Here is an 8,138-nt window from a genome sequence, read left to right as displayed (position 1 = left end):
AGGGTAAGATGTGCCTGGAGGCAGTGGAAGTGAGCGAGGTCTTCAATGAATACTTCTCTTTGGTATTCACCTATGAGAGGGAACTTGATGATGGTGAGGACAATATGAGTGAGGTTGATGTTCTGGATCATGTTGATATTAAAGGAGAGGAGGTGTTGGAGTTGTTAAGATACATTAGGACGGATAAGTCTCTGGGGCCTGATGGAATATTCCCCAGGCTGCTCCATGAGGCGAAGGAAGAGGTTGCTGAGCCGTTGGCTAGGATCTTTATGTCCTCATTGTCCATGGGAATGGTACCAGAGGATTGGAGGGAGGCGAATGTTGTCCCCTTGTTCAAAAAAGATAGTAGGGATAGTCTGGGTAATTATAAGGCCAGTGAGCCTTATGTCTGTGGTGGGAAAGCTGTTGGAAAAGATTCTTAGAGATAGGATCTATGGGCATTTAGAGAATCATGGTCTGATCAGGGACAGTCAACGTGGCTTTGTGAAGGGCAGATCGTGTCTAACAAGCCTGATAGAGTTCTTTGAGGAAGTGACCAGGCATATAGATGAGGGTAGTGCAGTGGATGTGATCTACATGGATTTTAGTAAGGCATTTGACAAGGTACCACACGGTACGCTTATTTAGAAAGTCAGAAGGCATGGGATCCAGGGAAGTTTGGCCAGGTGGATTCAGAATTGGCTTGCCTGCAGAAAGCAGAGGGTCGTGGTGGAGGGACTACATTCAGATTGGAGGATTGTGACTAGTGGTGTCCCACAAGGATCTGTTCTGGGACCTCTACTTTTCGTGATTTTTATTAACGACCTGGATGTGCGGGTAGAAGGGTGGGTTGGCAAGTTTGCAGATGACACAAAGGTTGGTGGTGTTGTAGATAGTGTAGAGGATTGTCAAAGATTGCAGAGAGACATTGATAGGATGCAGAAGTGGGCTGAGAAGTGGCAGATGGAGTTCAACGCAGAGAAGTGTGAGGTGGTACACTTTGGAAGGACAAACTCCAAGGCAGAGTACAAAGTAAATGGCAGGATACTTGGTAGTGTGGAGGAGCAGAGGGATCTTGGGGTACGTGTCCACAGATCCCTGAAAGTTGCCTCACAGGTAGATAGGGTAGTTAAGAAAGCTTATGGGGTGTTTGCTTTCATAAGTCAAGGGATGGAGTTTAAGAGTTGTGATGTAATGATGCAGCTCTATAAAACTCTGGTTAGGCCACACTTGGAGTACTGTGTCCAGTTCTGGTCGCTTCACTATAGGAAGGATGTGGAAGCATTGGAAAAGGTACAGAGGAGATTTACCAGGGTGCTGCCTGGTTTAGAGAGTATGGATTATGATCAGAGATTAAGGGAGCTAGGGCTTTACTCTCTGGAGAGAAGGAGGATGAGAGGAGACATGATAGAGGTGTACAAGATAATAAGAGGAATAGATAGAGTGGATAGCCAGCACCTCTTCCCCAGGGCACCACTGCTCAATACAAGAGGACATGGCTTTAAGGTAAGGGGTGGGAAGTTCAAGGGGGATATTAGAGGAAGGTTTTTTACTCAGAGAGTGTTTGGTGCGTGGAATGCACTGCCTGAGTCAGTGGTGGAGGCAGATACACTAGTGAAGTTTAAGAGACTACTAGACAGGTATATGGAGGAATTTAAGGTGGGGGGTTATATGGGAGGCAGGGTCTGAGGGTCGGCACAACATTGTGGGCCGAAGGGCCTGTACTGTGCTGTACTATTCTATGTTCTATATGTTTCTGTGTATATATTTTAAGAAAACTTCTGTTAACCATGAGTGTGGGACAGAATCAAATACTTTTTGGTAGTCAATGTAGCAACACAAAAGAATTCTGGTTTTCCACTGGGCTTTATTTAGAAAGAATCTATTACTAGTTGTTTTTTATATTCTTTCATACTCTTCTACTCTTCTGTGAGTATGTTGTGGTTATCAAAGTGAGTGGTGATTAGTTGTGAGATGCATGATGTTACAATTTTCTACATAGTTTTTAACAAACAATAGAATGATATTTTGATGGGTCATTTCTGATTTCTCCTTTAGGGAAGATGTTCTACTTTCTGTCAAAAATTTAGACACTTTTTCAGTATTTTGAAGAAAATTGTCGATACGTACGAATGAAGGTAAGTTCAATTTTTATGCCAATAATTATGAATATTATCACTGCCGGCAGTGATAGTATTTTCCGGCTATGGGTATTTTTTATAACTGCTTTTAACATATCCATTGGTGTTTGCATTTGTTCAATTGTGTGAGTGTATTCTTCTTCCTCCATAATCCAGCTTGCTTCTTGATTGTACATTGCCCTGTTTGACCAGATATTAGACTAAAAGTTCATCGTCTCTGTGTTTGTTGGTAATTCTGTGCTAGGGTTGGTGACATTTTGATGTGTTGGATTTAGTTTCAATGCCCTGTATAAACCTGTATCATTGTTCCTAAACTGATAATTCTGTTTTCTTTGTCTGATACATTTCATGTATCTATTTTGTCTAGCTTTGTATGCACCAAACTTCTGTTTCTGTATCTATGAAGTCTGCAATTAGTTTGTTAAGTAGATCATGTCTTGTATGGACTTTATATTTGCCTAATATTTCCTTAGCTTTACTCTTAACTTTCTTGTTCATGTTATCGATTTTATACTCCATTAGACAGACTATTTCTGCTCAGAAGGTTTCAGTTTTGTTTCTTAATCTCTCCTGCCATTTCAGTGTTCTCATTTCATTACTCTGGTTTGTGTTTCCATTATTGAGTGTCTCTATTTTGGAGTTATTAGCTGCTAATGCTACAGTATGTTATTGTGCGTAGTTCTTCAGATGTTTCAAGTTTTCCCAAATATTGTAGTAATATAATATTGTTGACAGTATGAACAATTTTTGCAGATTTTGGTGATGTGTTTTGGCTTGGTATGTAGGGCGTTTTTGTTGGGTAAGTGCCCATGTATTCTGTTAGTGTGGTGTTAAATGTAGGGATAATTTTGTTGACAAGCTCAGCTTTGTCATCATGTTTCTGCAGAAGTCCACATCTGTGTTGATATTACTGTCATGTTGTGGAGCAGTTGCTAAAGTAGTTCTATTTTCATCAGGGGTGGTGGTTGACATCTTCATTATTTCCTCGTATAGCATTTTTGTTATATTTAGGTTGATTTCCTTCTAGCTCTTGTGCAACTTCACGTTTTACTTGGTTTAACTTGTCGACAGGGATTAAGCTATTTTTTATTATCACTCTACATTAATCTGCTATTTGTTGTGCACTTACTTTTATGGAGAGATGTTGTACTATAAACTGTTGAAGTTTGTCCCTGTATGCTGTCTTTTCAGTTCCATTACTCGATAGTACATGTGTTAGGAATGTGTTTGTTTCTAGCAATCACTTCATGCGTGTCTTTCTTCCCTTAACTGCTTGAGTGGTCTCATTTGTAAGTGGACTACTCCTCTGAGCAAGTCGCAGCCTTTTAGTGTCATAGGGTGACTTTGAATGCTCTCTCTGGTTTCCTGGTGCCTGCCGGCCTATTCAACAGTGTGCCACTAGTGGTTTGCTTACTGACCCACCCAGCGCTAGCTCTGACCTTGCCTAGCGACCCCTAGTCAGTGGCCATATTGCTCTATTCTGCAGACTTCTCTCCATTTCTAAAGTGAAAGGGAATAGCTTTTTATACCTACAGCCAGGTTTTGGTGTCAGCTGCCCAATCTGGGTACAGGCATGCCTGGATTTGTTTCTGATTTGGTTCGCAGGTGTTATTTTATTTCCCACCTGCCCTGCATATCTGCAGAGCTTTCCCCAGTATGCCACTTGGAGAGTCTTTGTGACTAGTTTTTTATGACTCTCCTGTATTTCTTTGTCTACTCTGAATGCCTGCAAGAACATGAATCTCAAGGTAATATATGGTGACGTATATGTTGTTGTTGTTGTATGTTGATAATAAATTTACTTTGAACTTTGAAGTTTGGGATAGGTTAGATGTTTTGTCAACTCTGGTTGGGGGCAGAACTGTGGCTAAGCAAAAAAGGAAAAAACTAAGTTTGCAGGTGATACCAAGATTGGTGGAGTTGTGGATAATGTAGGAGACGGGCAAAGAATACTGCGCAATATAGATCAGTTGCAGATATGGGCAGAGAAGTGGCAGATGGAGTTTAACCCAGATAAATGTGAGGTACTGCACCTTGGTAGGGCAGATGCAAGGAGACAGTACACTGTTAAGGGCAAGATCCTTAACAGTGTTGTTCAGCAGAGAGATCTTGAGATCCAAGTTCATAGCTCCTTGAAAGTGGCCACACGGGTTGATAGGATGGTTAAGAAGGCTTATGGAATGCTTGCTTTTACTAGTCGAGGCTTTGAGTGGAACTTTATGTTGCAACTTTATAAAACTTCGGTTAGGCCACACCTGGAGTATGCATACAGTTCTGCTTGCCCTGCTATAGGAAGGATGTTGAGGTTTTGGAGAGGGTGCAGAAGAGGTTTACCAAGATGCTGCCTGGTTTAGAGGGCATGTGCTATCATGAGAGGCTGGTTAAATTTGGGCAGCTTTCTCTGGAGCGTCAGAGGCTGAGGGGAGATATGATAGAGGTTTATAAGATTATGAGAGGCAGAGACAGAGTAGACAGGGAGTATTTGTTTTCCAGTGTTGACATATCTAATACAAGAGGGCATGCATTGAAGGTGAGAGGGGGTAGGTTCAAAGGGAATGTGAGAGGTAAGTTTTTTAATCTGAGAGTGGTGGATGCCTGAAATGTGCTGGTTGGTATGGTGGTAGAGGTAAATACATTAGAGGCTTTTAAAAGACATTTAGGTAGGCACATGGTCATGAGGAAGATGGAGGGATAGGGACATTGTGTATACAGGAGGGATTAGTGTTTGGGTGTTTTTGATTTGCCTTTTAGCTGGTTCAGCACAACATTGTGGGCCGAATGGCCGGTTCCTGTGCAGTAATGTTTTATGTTCTAGTTATGAAAAAGGATCATGAACCTGAATCATTACTGCTTATTCTCTCTCCACAGATGCTGCCTGACCAACTGAGTATTTCCATTTTACATACGTTAACGGGTTATTGTTACATTTTTGGGACCTTGAAATAGTTTCATTGCTGAATTTCATTATGTTGCAACAGTGACCACATTTCAAATTGATGTCCTTGACTGCAAAGTGCTTTAGGTCTTCCAGAACTTCCATAAATACAAGCCTTTCTTTACTCCAATAGGCTTTAACTTGAGCAGCACACTTAATTTTCCATTGTTCATTTGCTCTCACTTGTTTGTTCTATTGAATTATTCAAGCCTGCTTGACACACTGTGACTTACACACAGTGGTCACTTTCTGGGTGGCAGGGTGGAGATATGTCCCTATGAAAGGAGGTGTAAGGTGCTCCTTCCCTCCACTAGCCTGCAGGTCACCCTTGGACAAGGTGTAGCACCTGCTTAGCCCCTCGATCAGGGTCACGTGAAGCCATGGGAGCAGGTGGTGGATGGTTGTATGAGCAGCTGGTGCATATCACAAGCCCTGGTTATGCCACAACTGACTCCAGGCAGACAATCTCTAAAGGGTATTGATAATGGCTGGGGTCACCCGTCTTGTAAAAACACTGCTCAGAAGACAGGCAAGGGCAAACTACTTCTGTAGAAATATTTGCCAAGAATACTTATGGTCACAAGACCATGATCGCCCACGTCATATGTCATGGCACATAACGATGATGATGTGTTGATGGCCACTTTAATGGGAACAGGAATGGAATCTGCTGTGGTCTTTTGCTTCCACTTCAAGGTTTGATGTGCTGTGCTTTCAGAGGTGTTCTTCTGCAGACCACTGTTGTAACGTGTGGCTATTGCATGATTATTTGAGTTACTGTCGTCTACCTCTCAGCTTGAACTATGCTGGCCATTCTCTGCTGACCTCCCTCATTAACAAGGTGTTTTTGCCAACAGAACCACAGAACTGGATGTTTCTTTATTTCTCGCACCATTCTCTGTAAATTCTATAGACTGTTGGGCGTGAAAGTCCCAGGAGATCTGCAGTTTCTGAGATGCTCAAACCACCATTCCACACTCAAAGTCATTTAGATCACATTTCTTTTCCCATTCTGATATTTGGTCTGAGCAACAGCTGAACCTCTTGACCATGTCTGCATGCTTTTATGCATTGAGTTGCTGCCCCATGATTGGTTCATTAGATGTTTACATCAACAAGCAGGTGTACAGGGGAGTGTACCTAATAATAATATTCCCCATAATATCTATTATAGTTATTTCAATAGCTATTCCTTTTGATAACTTTTCGAAGTTTTGAAGTACGCAACTGTGCTGCTCAAACACTATCCAGACACTTAAAGTGATAAATAAGCTTAGAAGAGAACTGTTTAACAATATGTGAAGATCTTACAGGAAGACAGTCACTGCAGGCAAATTATTAATGACAATTTTATAGCAGCCCTTAGCAAGGTCACAAGTAATACCCTTACCCTTATACTTACCCTTCTTCACTGCAGCTTTTGGGTCAAACTGACTAATCTTTCTCCCCTGAGTTCTTCCTTGAATGGGGCTTGTCATGTCTCATATCATCCTCTGATAATTACTGATATTGCAACCAACAGAATTGGTTGCAATAACCTTCTTTCTCATCCCTGGATCACCCTCTCCTGAGATCTCCAATCCCTCCTCCACTCCCATTCCTTGCCGTGTGCTGTCTTGGTAGTAAATTGACTACAGTATCCTTCAAAAGACCTAAAGGAATTTCTTTAGCCAGAAGGTGTTGAATCTGGGGAATTCATTGCCACAGATGGCTGTGGTGGCCAGATTATTTAGTATATTTAAAGTGTAGGTTTCTCTAAGAGGACCACTTCCTTGTCATTGGGTTTGGAGGCTTGCGAGCCTCAATGACCTGGAGAACTATGTTAGCTGGAGTCGGGACTTTATGCTTTGGCTCTTGGGTCATGCCAAATGAGTCAAAGGGTAGAGGGTAAGAGCAGTTCACCGGTCCTCCAGGTTCAGGGGTTCGGTTCAGGGGTTCAGCTCAGGGCTAACAACTCTGACTGGTCAAACAGAATTGTTACAGAAACAGCAATGAAGAATCCTTCTACATCTGAGTGCAACGGTATTCCTGAGTCTTCACCCAGGACTTGCATGACTGACAGCAGCGAAAACCGAGAGGAAGCTACAGGCATGATGAAGGAAGCTCTGAACACCACCAGAGATGGAGGACCTTCATTGCTGCCCTAAACTCCAGTGATATAACAGGCAGAAGAAAGAAAGTGTAGGTTGATATGTAGGTTCACATATTCTTGATTAGTAAGGGTCAAGGTTTATAGGGAGAAGGCAGGAGAATGGGGTTGAGAGGGATAATAAATCAGCCATGGTAGCATAGACTTGATGGGCTGAATGGCCACCTTCTGCTCCTATGTCTTATGGACTGCCTCACTACCATCTCAAGATCCCTTCTCTGCACCCAGACCTGAATGGGCCACAATTTCCCTGACTTTTACATTTGACACCGCTAAATCCCATTACTGACCCACTGAGGTTTATTTAATTTGAGCAGAGTAGTTGGTTCAGAAAGAGCTTCTTCTGGTGTGAGTTGCTTTGGGACGTCCTAAAGTTGCGACAAGTGCTCTACAAATTTCTTTCCTGACATTAGGAGCTATTAATAAAGAGAGATAGAAATAAATTATTTCATTTTTACACTCAGGAAGTAACTGCTACTGAGCAGAGGGAGATAGGGAGCTGTTTAATTACAGTAACGTAACCTGGTGGCTTTAAAGGCAGGAAAAATGTCACCCTCACAGCAGAAATACACGTATTGAATCAACAAAAGGTAATGGGTCAGCCCTGATATTAATTCAACAGGGGGTTTTCACAATGAATGCTCTATCTGTCAAAAGGTCATTGTGGTAATTGTTCACCTTATGTTGTCATGGTTACCATTTTAACTTGGAGACAGATGAAAGGACAATAGGGAGATACAGTGAAGATACAGGCCCTTCAGCCCGTTGAATTCCTGCCAGCTATCAACAGCCCAGTTCCACTTTTCCGAGACAAATCCAATTTCTTTTATTCTCCCTACGCTATGGTTAGCGTGATGCTATTACCGCTCAGAGTGCTGGGGTTCAGAGTTCAATTTCAGCGTCTTCTGTAAGAAAGTTTGTACTGTACATTCTT

The sequence above is a fragment of the Mobula hypostoma genome, chromosome 11 (assembly GCF_963921235.1).
Source record: "Mobula hypostoma chromosome 11, sMobHyp1.1, whole genome shotgun sequence".
Taxonomy (NCBI): Eukaryota; Metazoa; Chordata; class Chondrichthyes; order Myliobatiformes; family Myliobatidae; genus Mobula; species Mobula hypostoma.
The sequence above is the reverse complement of the archived record's forward strand: the minus strand, read 5'-3'. Positions refer to the sequence as shown.